The 13285-nt window shown below is 47.7% G+C and overlaps 1 long non-coding RNA gene across 2 annotated transcripts in view; it reads right to left on the reverse strand.

Annotated features, from left to right (window-relative positions):
* Positions 1-6465: 6465 nt before the first annotated feature.
* The window catches only part of LOC140386915 (uncharacterized), a 62463-nt gene continuing 55643 nt past the window's right edge, over positions 6466-13285 (reverse strand). The window contains exons 3-5 of one of the 2 annotated variants that reach the window (XR_011933709.1): positions 8269-8374; positions 7834-7927; positions 6466-7493 (exon numbers count right to left, since the gene is read on the reverse strand). This is a non-coding gene — a long non-coding RNA (uncharacterized lncRNA). Of the gene's footprint in view, positions 7928-8268; positions 8375-13285 lie in introns of both variants that reach the window. The other variant, XR_011933708.1, reaches the window with a different exon arrangement.

Consider the following 13285-nt stretch of genomic DNA (forward strand, 5'->3'; position numbering starts at 1 on the left):
TACATGGTGCTTGTACATTGATAACCAGGGTTCCTTGGTATGTCCATACTTAGGTTTGAAGCCACGTAAGTGGTGAAGCAATTTGTCTATTGTTGAAGGGCAGGGAGCATCCTGCCCACTAGTAGTTGGTTGGGTTCATTGTCTTTTCCTGCCTGGGGCAAGATGGCTACCACTGAAGGTCTTTTCCAGGGTGACACTTTGGGTGTTAATTGGGGGAGAGGAGCAAAAGATTTGCACTGAATGTGAAGGTCAAAGAACAGAGTTAACAAACAAAACACTGAACTCAATTCATACATGATGAAGCCTGAACATAATTCGTTATGCTGTGCACAAACAACTTTTGCTTTAGATCTCAATTTTATTATGGCTTGGGAAGAAACTATTGAAGCCAACAGCTCAAAAGTAAATAAGATGTAAAGGACAATCGCGCAGATTGTGCATTGAGATTTCTGAGTATATTTTCCTGAATAAATACATAATGCAAATGCAAGCTACAGATAGGCCTTCAACAAACGGAACCCAAACAGGAAATGTTTGCAAAACCACCCTTCCTTAACATAAATAAAAGTTAACACAAAAATATAAGTTAAGTTAAATTCCCAGGCAAGAATGCAGGAGCATATCTTAGCTATTTTCGTCTGTCTACCCTTGTAATCTTTAAAATATGCGATCTCTCTTCTGAACTTCCTCCTCCTAGGTTGCAAGTATGCTGTGCTAATGACTGTTCCTCTTTCTGCTCTGCAGTCTGTGCTCAAATCAAGATCTATTGCATTATCTCCAATTGAATCAGTTTTTCTTCAGCAACTCCGAACTATGGAAGTTGTCAACCACCCCTGTCTTTCTTTGCCTCCTGCAATCTTCAGACCTTTAGTACACAAGGCTGTTGTCACTTAATTACTACATCCTCATATACCAGCTTTGGGATTCTCCGCCGGCGAGATTCTCCGTTTTGCCGGCGCCTGGGGGTTTCCCGATGGCGTGCGGCTGCCCCACAATGGGAAATCCCATTGATCGGCCGGCATAATGGAGAATCCTGCTGGCAGGTCGAGGTAGGAATGTGGCACAGCGGGGCGGAGAATCCAGCCCCTGGTTCTTTCTTTTACTAGTTCCAGCCTCGGTAGCTAATTGTACTCTGCTGCCCGTTTATTTGCTCTCACCTAGTCCCATTCAATCATCGCCAGAATGTTTGCTGAGATTGCCCCCCACTTCAGCAGTGCCTTGATGTTAAAATTCTCATCCTTATATTCAAATCTCGTCATGGCTTTACCTCTCCATATCTCTGTACCCCACAAACCTTGGAGATATCTGTGTTGCTCCGCTCTGGCATCTTGAGCACCCTGATTTTAATCGCATCACCTTTGATGGCTGCGCCTTCAGGTACCTGGGTCCCAAGATCATTCCCGCCTTAAAACTCTCCACCCCTTTTGCCTCGTTTAAGATGTTCCTTAAAACATATACCTTTCTACCAAGCTTTTGTCAGCTGTAGCGTATTATTCATTTGAGACTGCTATATTTGTTTTTTTAAATATATTTAGAGCATCCAATAAATTTTTTCCAATTAAGGGGCAATTTAGCGTGGCCACTCCACCTAGCCTGCACATCTTTGGGTTGTGGGGGCGAAACCCACGTTAACACGGGGAGGATGTGCAAACTCCACACGGACAGTGACCCAGAGCCGGGATTGAACCTGGAACCTCGGCGCCATGAGGCAGCAGGGCTAACCCACTACCGCACAGTGCTGCCCTCTGCTATACTTGTTTGATGGAGCATACACAATGTACCAGTGCATCATACAGCAATAAATACTCATGTTACAGTGTTACAGAGGCAATCCAGAATGTAGTCCTGCGTCTTTTTATCCAGAGTTTTACAGCCATCTGCCCTATCATGACCTTATGCAGACAGTGTCAAAATTTGCTTTTTCTGACTCCTGTGATGTTGGGACATTTTGGGCGGGATTCTCCGCGAACCGGTGGGGCGGGCAACTCCGGCGCAAAGGAGTGGCGTGAACCACTCCGCTGTCGTGCTGCCCCGAAGGTGTGGAATCCTCCGCACCTTCGGGGGCTAGGCCGGCGGCGGAGTGGTTTGCGCCATGCCGGCCGGCGCGGAAGGGGCTTGGCGCCACGCTAACCGGCGCCGAAGTGCCTCCGCCGGCCGGCGCGAGTTGGCGCATGCGCAGGAGCGCCAGCATGTGCTGGCATCATCCCAGCGCATGCGCAGGGAGATTCTTCTCCGCGCCAGCCATCACGGAACGTTACATCAGCCGGCGCGGAGGAATAGTGTGCCCCCGCGGCACAGGCCCGCCCGCGGATTGGTGGGCTCCGATCGCGGACCAAGCCACTGTGGGGGCACCTCCCGGGGCCAGATCCCCCCATGCACCCCGAGGACCCCGAAGACCGCCCGCAGAGCCAGGTCCCGCCAGTAAGTACCTGTTATAATTTACGCCGGCGGGACCGGCCGGAAAAAAAACGGGCGGCCACTCGGCCCATCGCGGGCCGGAGGGGCCGCTGCTAGCGGTCGCCGTCTGGCGCGGCGCGATTCCCGCTCCCGCCAAGTCCCTGGCGCCGGAGAAGCAAGTAACCTCCAGAGACATGGAAAAAATAGCTCAGGAAGCATTTCTGAAACCACAGATTTATGTGTGATCTATCCACAGAGATTCAGCAAATGCTCATTCGGGAATCATTGTGGACGACTGCACTTTGCCAACGACTCCGACTGAAACCGAGAATCCCAGCTCCAACTGAGTGGCTGTGGCACTCACATGTGCTAACTCCTCCTGTAAACAGGCTTGTCCTTGCAACCTGCCATTTTTGGGGGAACTTTCATGATTGAAGCCGATTGAATCTTCAACTTCTGTCAGAGATGGATCCTTCAATATACATTAGTGCACATGCACAAAGCTCCAGCAATAAAATCCATGTTACAGTTGGCTTTCATTAAAATAATTGACATGGGTGGTGACCCCTGCTTTATTCTTGCCCTGATTTTGAGAAACTTTGGATCAACTCCTGACGCAACAGTTTAACAGGTGCAGCAGTGAGTGGAAATAAATAAAGTTAAAGGAACATCAGATCAGGTTTATAACTGCCCAATTTGTTTAAACAGTGGCTTTGTAGCGAACAATAGAAGCTAAACACCTGGGAAATGTTGTCAAGCTGACACAATTCAGAAAGGGAAATAGTTCTCCGCCCTGTTGGTTGGAGCACTCGCTAGAAAGGGTTCTTGTTTATTCAGTGATATAGGGAGGGGAAAAGTCTTCATTAATTTCAGGCCAAACCTTCATATGATTTGGATTTTAGACTTAACATTTTCAAATTATATTTGTCTATGCTAAACAGCCAATTTTAACCCACCACATCTGTGGGCAGGTGGTTAAATGTACAGTATCATACTTAACACTGTATTTCTGATTTGATCCACCCTGCTGCCACCTTAACCACACCGATCTCGGAGTCAGTTGAGGCTCCTGCCAGAGACAGACAGCTGTAAGTTGGAGAACAATGATGCAGTTGAGGCCCTGATGTCATTTTAACATTAAATTGGAGAAGGCCTTTCCAGTGCCGAACTAGGGTGGCCAGATGTTGGGTTTTACAGTCCGGTTTTCATTTGGTCTGCTCCCTGTCATGTACCTCCCTGACCTGCGACAGTCAGTGCTGCCGGAGCCTATGAATGGTCCATGTTGTGATATGTGCATGCATGTCATTGTAATGTAAAGGTGCTCGGCAAGGGTTATCGTGAAGAATAGCACCACCCACAGTATGACGTATATAATCACATGCTAACAGACGCTCCGAAAACTGTCGAGAAACAGAACGCTAAGCAAGCAGCCAGCCTGCCTGGTGCAGCAGCACCCTGCCTGACCATACCTTGGAACCGTAAATAGTTAAAGACTACTAATAAAGCATCCATGTTTAAACATGCAAGTCTCGAGATCTCATCAATGAGACACCGCTGCAGTGAGACGCCATGGGCGGTACTCTCCGTTCCGCCGCACCCGTTTTCTGGTGAGGCACCCCCCCCCCCCGGCGGCCGGCAGTGGGATTCACTGTCCCGGCAGCCAGTGGCGGTTTCCCACTGTGGGCAACCCCACGCCGTCGGGAAATCCGTGGGCGTGAGTGATCTGCCGGCGAAACGGAGGAACCCGCCGACTGAGAATCCAGTCCCATGGTAAAGAAGGCACCATATTAGGGCCGTCTAATCGAACAACACTATCGCTAAGTATCTCCATTGGTAAAACAGACGCATTCCTTTCTTCCCTGAATTTAAAGAAAAAATATCTTTATAAAGGATTTTTCAGTGAATTGATTTAATTGCATTGAAGCAACTGCCAGTAAGCTATGGGAGGGAACATTTAAAAAAACACCACTGTATTAAAAACTTGTTTTAGGTTTGCAGCTTTTGACTCCAACCGCACACATCTCAATGTCCAATCCCCTTGAACCCCCCAAAATATTCAAAATGTGGAAAATCAAAACACTCACTGACTTATCTGTAACCCAACACTGCAATCTTCCGAAACCATTTATTTATGATTAATCGGTGGTTTCGTTTATATTTTTAAAAAAGATTGAATTATCCATTCTTGAGTTGGTCTTGAGTGTCCAACCCACTACCACCTGCCAACCCCCCCCCCCCCCCCCCCCTCCCTTATCATTGGTAACTTGAGCTCTGTCAGTGAACAGGCGCCGGAATGTGGCGACTAGGGGCTTTTCACAGTAACTTCATTGAAGCCTACTTGCGACAATAAGCGATTTTCATTTCATTCATTTCATCAGCCCAACTCCCCAGTAAGTCGGAGCCACTGATACGTCAGGGCCACTGAGGCGCTATTTAAATGTCACTCATGTGTAGGCAAGTGGATCACCGCACCTGTGTGCTGTTCGGATTGCCAGAAGGGCTTAGCTTCGAGATCACTTCTTTCGCTATGTCCAGCGCCGCCACAGTCTGGGAGGGGGAGCCGTGCCGCAGCCTGGGGGGGGCTTCGGCGAGAGCTGGAGGGACTGGTGGAGGTTGGCCCTGGGGTGGCGAGGGGGGGGGTCCAGGGGGGCACTATCTGGCAGGTCGGGTCCGCGTGCGGCCTGCACCATGTTGTACGGCGCGACTGCTGCAGGTCATCACCGTGCGCATGCACTGCCACGGACCCGGCAATTCTGCTGCCATTTATTTCAGCAAGGCCGTGTGTTTTATGCGGTGCGGCTGCTGGCCCCTCCCCGGTCGGAGGATCGGGGCTGGGGCCTCGCCAATTTTTAAATCGTAGAACTAGACACATTCTCCAGACATAGCCATAAAGTCGGAGAATCCAGGCCCTTACCTTTGCTGAGTTTTATCTGCTTATAATGGATGCTATTTTTGTCAGTTTCATTTGGATGGAAGATGTGGGAAGGGCAGCAGCTTCAGCAACCAGCTGCAGCAGCTGGGTTTATTAGAACACAGCCGATGAGCGGGGTGCTGCTCATAGAAGGCCATACCCATAAAATAGGGTGGACAGATCAAGAGTCACTTATTTGGTCTACCTGAAGAGCAGCGCATCAGGAGGCTGTGCTATTCTAGGTAGTCTTTTGCTGTCCTCTTCACCCTCTTGCAGTGGAACCCATTGCCTGCTGGGCCAGTGACTATTAAAGTCACCACAGTCTTTAACTTTTGTGTCATGGGCTATTTCTAACTGTGACCATGGAAATCACCTGCAACTCCTGGGCTTCAGAACACTCCTTTCCTGAGGGAAGTTACCAATTTTTTTTGCCCTGTCCTTTGGCATCAGCTGTCAATGTGAAAGAGCTCAGAGATTTTGCAGCAGTGGCTAATGTCCCCCATGTTCACAGTATCTTAACGTGTACACATGTTGCCACCAGGACACCAAAACAGCAGCCAGCGGATTTTGTGAAAAGAAAAGGCTACCCTCTGATTAATATCTAGATAATAGCTGATGACTGGAACAGAATTATGGCAGGTACGGTGGGACGGTTGTTAGCACTGTTGTCTTAGAGCGCCAGGGAGCTGGGATCGATTCCTGCCTTGGGTGACTGTTTGCACGTTCTTCCCATGGTTACGTGGGTTTCTATTTGTTCTTTTAGAAGATTTTTGTTCTTTTAGGAGATTTTAGTTTAGACGGGCAGCGTGGTCGGCGCAGGCTTGGAGGGCCGAAGGGCCTGTTCCTGTGCTGTACTTTTCTTTGTTCTTTGTTCTTTGTTCCTTCGGATGCTCCGGTTTCCTCCCACAGTCCAAAGATGTGCAGGTTAGATGGGGTTACAGGGAAGAGGAAGGGAGCGGACCCAGATAGGGAGCTCTTTCAGAGGGTTGGTGCAGATCTGATGGGCAGAATGGCCTCCTCCTGCACTATAGGGATCTTTTTTAAAAATAAATTTAGAGTACCCAATTCATTTTATCCAATTAAGGAGCAATTTAGTGCGATCTGCACACCTTTGGGTTGTGGGGGCGAAACCCATGCAAACACGGGGGGGGGGAATGTGAAAACTCCACACAGACAGTGATCCAGAGCCGGGATCAAACCAGGGACCTTGGTGGTGTGAGGCAGCAGTACTAACCCACTGCGCCATCATGCTGCCCTTCACTGCAGGGATTCTATGGAAAACAACTTTTCTATTTTTCTATGGTACCGAGGTAGATTTCACATGATACATTGTTATGACTGATCCCCAGGTGAGGTTCCCTCAATTTGTTACCGTCTGGCTGGGATACCCAAAATTGTTATGCCCTGGGTGAGAAGGGGTGAACTGGCTCCCCTTCTTTATTCAACCCTCTCTGCTGGTCGCACTATCCCTTTGCGGATCCCTTTTTCCAGTCCCAATAATCACTTTTCAAAAGGAACCAATTTAACCAGGCTTTCTTGGGTTAAAGATAGAGTGAATTTATTAACTAACTACTTTAGGCACGAAAGAGATAAAACACATGCATATACATTCATACAGATTAGAAGTGTGAACTGGGTCCAAAGTAAATAAAAGAAAAGTATATGAAATGGTCCTTGACTTATGAGGACCAGGGCAAGCAGTGGCATAATAGTATTGCCACTGGATTTGTAATCCGCAAATCCAGGGTAAGGTGCTGGGGACCCGGAATTAAAATTCTGAAATTAAAAGTCTAATGAGGACCGTGAAGCCATTGTCAATTAGTGTAAAAACCCTCCTGGTTCACTAATGTCTTTTAGGGAAGGAAATCTGCCATCCTGGCCTGATCTACACGTGGCTCCAGACCCATAGCAATGTAGTTGACTCTTAAACACCCTCTGAAATGGCCCAGCAACCTATTCAGTTCAAGGACAATAAGAGCAGGGATTAATTTTTTTAAGTAGATAATTGAGCATTGTGGCCAATGTAATTCAATTCCATTAGCGCTAATTTCAGCAAGCGAACAGTTGATTTCAAAATACCAGTGTCCAGCAGTTTACTGAGAAGTTTCCCTGTTTTCTTTGTGGCTGTGGTCTTTGCCGACTTATCTTGTTTCCACAATCTTTTTATCCTAGTTTTTGTATATTCCTGGAAGACAAAATCCATCTGGACATTATCAAAATATTTTCTGATAAGATGATGCTCATCTCCCATTATGTTCCATTGTCTCCAACGGAGATGGCAATTAATTTATGCAAGCTTTAGCAGTATCTTTGTCTGGAAACAAGGTGTGGTTCCATTGTCTCTCAGAGTATCACCCCACAGAAATTCAACCAGTGACTGACTTTACATACTCAGCCATCTTTGGCTTATGTGTCCATTTTTAAAAACTCACAGGTTTAATTAAAGTTCAATATTTCCGGACATAATTTGCTGGTTTTCCTTCATTATTACGACAGCATGTATCCTGGAACACTGTACTATCTACCTAATAATGACCCCTTCCAGGAGTGGAGCAGGATGACTGGTGTGGAATTCCTCTCAGCTGTCTTCTTCTGCAAGGTCCAGGTGCTGAGAAGGATCTAGAGGAAAGAGAAAAGAGTTAGGATGGTACTGAGAATCACATGATAGTTTCAGGAGCACAACACTGGGGCTGGTTTAGCACAGGGCTGAATCGCTGGCTTTGAAAGCAGACCAAGGCAGGCCAGCAGCACAGTTCAATTCCCGTACCAGCCTCCCCGAACAGGTGCTGGAATGTGGCGACTAGGGGCTTTTCACAGTAAAACTTAATTTGAAGCCTACTTGTGACAATAAGCGATTTTCATTTCATTTCATTTCAACTTGAAGTTGTGAAGCTTGTTCAATACTTGCTGAGGTTTACACGGAAAATGCAACACCAGGATTGGAAAGCTGCCAGCCGTACCTTCCCTGATGCTTGGCCTGGCCATTAATCTCCAAGGCTTCATGCGCCATTTAGTTGGGGGTTAAGCACTCCTCTCCTGGCCTCATTTCTTTGTCTTTTGCTTTTTCTGCACAACACAAGAGCACAGAGAGGGTGAGAGTTGGTGAGTTGTAGTTGAAGAGGTAAATACAGTTTTGTAGGCCTTGTGGATATAATGCATGTGTTTAATGTTGGAGAAAAAGCAAAATAGAATGAGGATTGGGAGGTGAATGTAAAGTCACGTATGTGGAATGTGAAATAAGGAAGGAATGCTGAGATGAGCTGGGGGGGGGGGGGGGTTGTGTGAGAGTTTAGAGTGTGTTACGACACCCTGGGCTAGTGCATGGTCAATTCCAGTCCCACTTCACCCGGAGTCACAACACAAGTGAATTAACTAATCATTCTTATAAAAATACCCGAAGTCTTTGGCCTTTGGCTGCCCAATAGTTACAGTCGAAAGAGAAAATGCTGGAAAATCTCAGCAGGTCTGGCAGCATCTGAGAGAAAAGAGCTAACGTTTCGAGTCTGATGACTCGCCGCCTCATGTGCGTTCGGGGCCGTATTGTCCAAATCTTTACGGGACCATTTCGGATGTGGACTCCGAGATGCCAACACCTGGGGAAACTCTTACAGAGACCCACTTAACTGTCCAACGGGCGTTAGACATCGCCATTTCCCGGGAGTGCTTGGAACGGGGGTGGGGGAGGGTGGGGGGTGGGGTGGAGCGGCGGCAAGAGTTGTAGGGTTCGGCGGTCCTGAACCTCAGTCAATGAAGTGACCACTAACCAATCGCGACCAGACCCGATAGACGCGAGCTTCTGCAAAGCAGGACCGACGGCGGGACCCAAGGCCGTTGCCATGACGCACCCGAGCGCAACCAAGACGATTCCCCTGAGCCAGAGCATCTAGATGCCGGCCACAGGCAATAAGTTGGGCGCTGCGACCAGGCCCGGACACCAGACTGAGCCGCGATTGGCTACGCCATTTAAAATTGAATTGGCAACGCATCTGCCGCATGTACCCCCAGAGCCCGAAAGGAATGCTATTGAAATTTCCTGGAGTCTTCGTCGAAGGCTGCGGCACGATAAAAGGTGCAGTGGCCAAAATCAGGAATCTGCACATTAAAGTGAGACTAGCTGTCTCGCTTTAACATGCAGATTTGCTAAAAGCGGGATTTACATCACAACATCTCATGAGATCGCGTTACATCTTGCGAGGTGTTGCGAGCCAAGTAGATACCAAGAGCAAGGCTCCCGGCTTCTATTGGCCACACTGCACAGCGGCCAGCTGCTTTTTGGGCACAGCACGGCCATAAAACCAATATTCCAGATGTGGCCTAACCAAGGTCCTGTATAATTTCAGCCAGACATCCCTACTCCTGTACTCGAATCCTTTGCTATGAAGGCCAACATACCATTTGCCTTCTTTACTGTCATAATATACACCAGTATATCATGGTGCAGCCACACACTGATGGACACACAGAGGGACCAATCAACATACACAACACCGCAGCCAATCACCAGTGAGAGCACACGCACTATAAAGACATGGGACATCAGAGTTCCCGTTCATTCGAGTAGCAGCTAGCTAGGAGCACAGAGCTCACAGCCTGCAACACAGACATTCACCATGTGCTGAGTGCAACAACTGGTTAGGACAAGGCAAAGGTCTTTAGTTAAAGCTGGTATCGTATTTACCCACAGTTCAAGTATGTTTAAATAGTTAACCTTTTAATAAAATAGTGTTGCACTACTTCAAGTGTTGGTGACCTGTATGTGATCCAGAACACCCAACACATAATTTACCGCCTGCTGTACGTGCGCGCTTACTTTCAATGGCTGGTGTACAAGGACACCCAGGTCTTGTTCCACACTCTCCTCTCTCAACCTATAGTCATTCAGATAATAATCGGTCTTTCTGTTTGTGCTACCAAAGTGGATAATCTCCATTTTTCCAAATTATGCTCCATCTGGCATGAATTTGCTCACTCACTCGCCTTGTCCAAATTACACTGAAGCATTTCTGCATCCTTTTCACATCTCACCCTCCGACTCAGCTTTGTGTCATCTATAAATTTAGAGATAGTACATTTAGTTCCATCATCTAAATCATTAATATATATTGTAAATAGCTGTGGTCCTAATACTGAGGTACCCCACTAGTCACTTACTGCCATTTGGAAAAAGACCAGTTTATTCCCAATCTTTGTTTCCTGTCTGCCAACCAGTTTTTTTTACCCGTCTCAATACACTACCCCCAATCCCAAGTGCTTTAATTTCACACATTAATCTCTTATGTGGGACTTTGTCAAAAGCCTTCTGAAAGTCCAAAAAATCCACATCCACTAACTCCCCCTCATCAACTCTGCTGGTTATATCTTGAAGCATTGCAATAAATTTCTCAAGCATGATTACCCTCCAATCTGCAGGAACTGTTCCAGAGTCTATAGTATCTTGCAAGATAAGCACCAATGCATCCACATTTCTAGGGTCATTTCTTTAATACTCTGGTCTGTCGATTATCAGACCTGTAAATTTATCAGCCTTCAATCCCATCATTTGTTCCACGCATTTCCCTACCAAAACTAAGTCCTGTGCTTCCCAATATTTCTGGTATGATATTTGTGTCTTGTGGGAAAACAGAACCAAACTACGTATTTATTTGGTCAGCCACATCTTTGTTCCCCATTATAAATTCACCTGTTTCTGACTGTAAGGGAATTACATTTGCCTTCACCAATTTTCTTCTCTTCACATACCGATAGAAGCTTCAACAGCCAATTTTTATGTTCCCCAAAAGCTTACTCTCAAACTCTATTTTCCCTTTCTTAATCAATCCCTTTGTCCTCCTTTACTGAAATCTAACCTGCTCCCAATCCTCAGGTCTGCTGCTTTTTCTGGCCAATTTGTATGCCTCTTCCTCGAATCTAATACTATCTCTAATTTCCCTTGTAAGCCATGAGTTGGCCATTTTATTTTTGCGCCAGACAGAAATTAACAATTGTTGCAGTTAATTCATGCGCTCCTTGAAAGTTTGCCATAGTCTATCCACCGTCATTCCTTTAAGTAGCATTCCCTAATCCATCATAGCCAGTCCGTCACTCATACCATTGCAGGTTCCTGCATTTCGATTCAGGGCCCTAGCCTCAGAATCAACTACATCACTCTCCATCTTGATGAAGAATTCTATCATATTATGATCGCTCATCCCCAGGAGCTTCACACAACTATATTGCTAATCATACCTTTCTCATTACACAATATCCAGTCTAGGATGGCCTGTTCTCTAGTTGGTTCCTTAGTGGTGTGGCACGGTGGCACAGTAGTTAGCACTGCTGCCTTACGGTAGGCCGCACGGTAGCACAGCGGATAGCACTGTGGCTTCACAGTGCCAGAGTCCCAGGTTCGACTCCCCGCTGGGTCACTGCCTGTGTGGAGTCTGCACGTTCTCCCCGTGTCTGCGTGGGTTTCCTCCGGGTGCTCTGGTTTCCTCCCACATTCCAAAGACGTGCAGGTTAGGTGGATTGGCCTTAATTGCCCTTAGTGTCCAAAAAGATTAGGAGGGTGTTATAACCTGCCTGCTTACCACTGGCTGGGGACTAATGGCAATCCCACAATCCTTGGGGAGTATGATTTTCCCTAATGAAGGGGACAGAGAAATCATTAGCAGAGTCCCTGCATAAATAGAGCTGACCGGTTTGGAACCAGCTAGAGAGGAATGAGCAGCAAGGGAGTTACTGCTGCTGTTGTATATATATGTTATTGTAAATAAATGTTATTTCTTTCTATCCTTCAACTCGTGCTGGATTCTTCGTGGCCCTCACAAAACTGGCGACGAGGGTTAAAGTGGATAGCTGTCTACGCTGCTGAAGCCACCTCCCTGGATTTTTGTTGGATACAGGTTGGAAGTTGTTTTCTATTATACCATGCCTCTGTATGGACGTTTGGATGTTTTTGATGCTGCGCTGGAAAGCTGGAACCAGTACACACAACGGATGCGTTACTATTTCTGGGCAAACAACATCATTGAAAACGAGCGCCAGGTGGTCATTTTGCTCACCGCCTGCAGCCCGCATACGTTTGGGGTGATTAGGAGCCTTACGTACCCAGCTGCGCCGGTCACCAAGACGTTTGATGAACTTGTGAAATTAGTGGGGCAACATTTTAACCAAACCCCGTCCACGATAGTCCAGCGTTACCCGTTTAATACCGCTGAGAGCACCCCAGGAGAATCCCTTGCAGAGTTTCTATCCAGGCTATGCAGGATTGCGGAGTACTGTGACTATGGTGAGACCTTGTCAGAAATGTTACGCGACCGTTTGGTTTGCGGTATTAACAATGTGGCCACCCAGAGAAAGTTGTTAGCTGAGCCAACATTGACTTTTCAACAGGCCATTCAAATAGTATTGTCCCGATAGAGCGCAGAACGGGGAGTGCAGGAGATACAGGGAATGGAGGTGCATGCCTTGGGGCGCAACCCCTTCTGTCCAAAAGCGTCTCCCCGCACTCCTGCGATACCTTGGGCGGGGCAGCGTCCAGATCGACGCCAGTGGCCGCCGGACATTCCTCCCCGAAGGGAGCCTTCTCCAGAACCAATGGATGAGGAGCCATGTCAGTGTCAGACTTGTGAGCGCCGACCCCGTCGTGGACGCTGGTCCTGGGGGCGCCAGAGTGCCGTCGTTCCGACAGAAACTGGGGCCAGCCCAGGGGCCGTACCTTCCATTTGGATGAACCTGCGGCGACTACTCCCAAGGACGTGGAGACGGAGGACGACTGCCTGCAGCTGCATTGTGTGGCAGCTCCCCGTGTGGCCCCCATTAAGGTGACAGTACGGGTCAATGGTCACCCGCTTGAGATGGAGTTGGACACTGGCGCAGCGGTCTCCGTGATCGCCGAGAGGACATTCGACCGCATCAAGCAGGGTACACAGACCCTTACATTAACCGACACACAGGCCAGGTTGGCCAGCTACATGGGGGAACCATTGTACATTGCAG

This window comes from Scyliorhinus torazame, chromosome 12, assembly GCF_047496885.1.
Source record: "Scyliorhinus torazame isolate Kashiwa2021f chromosome 12, sScyTor2.1, whole genome shotgun sequence".
Classification (NCBI taxonomy): Eukaryota; Metazoa; Chordata; class Chondrichthyes; order Carcharhiniformes; family Scyliorhinidae; genus Scyliorhinus; species Scyliorhinus torazame.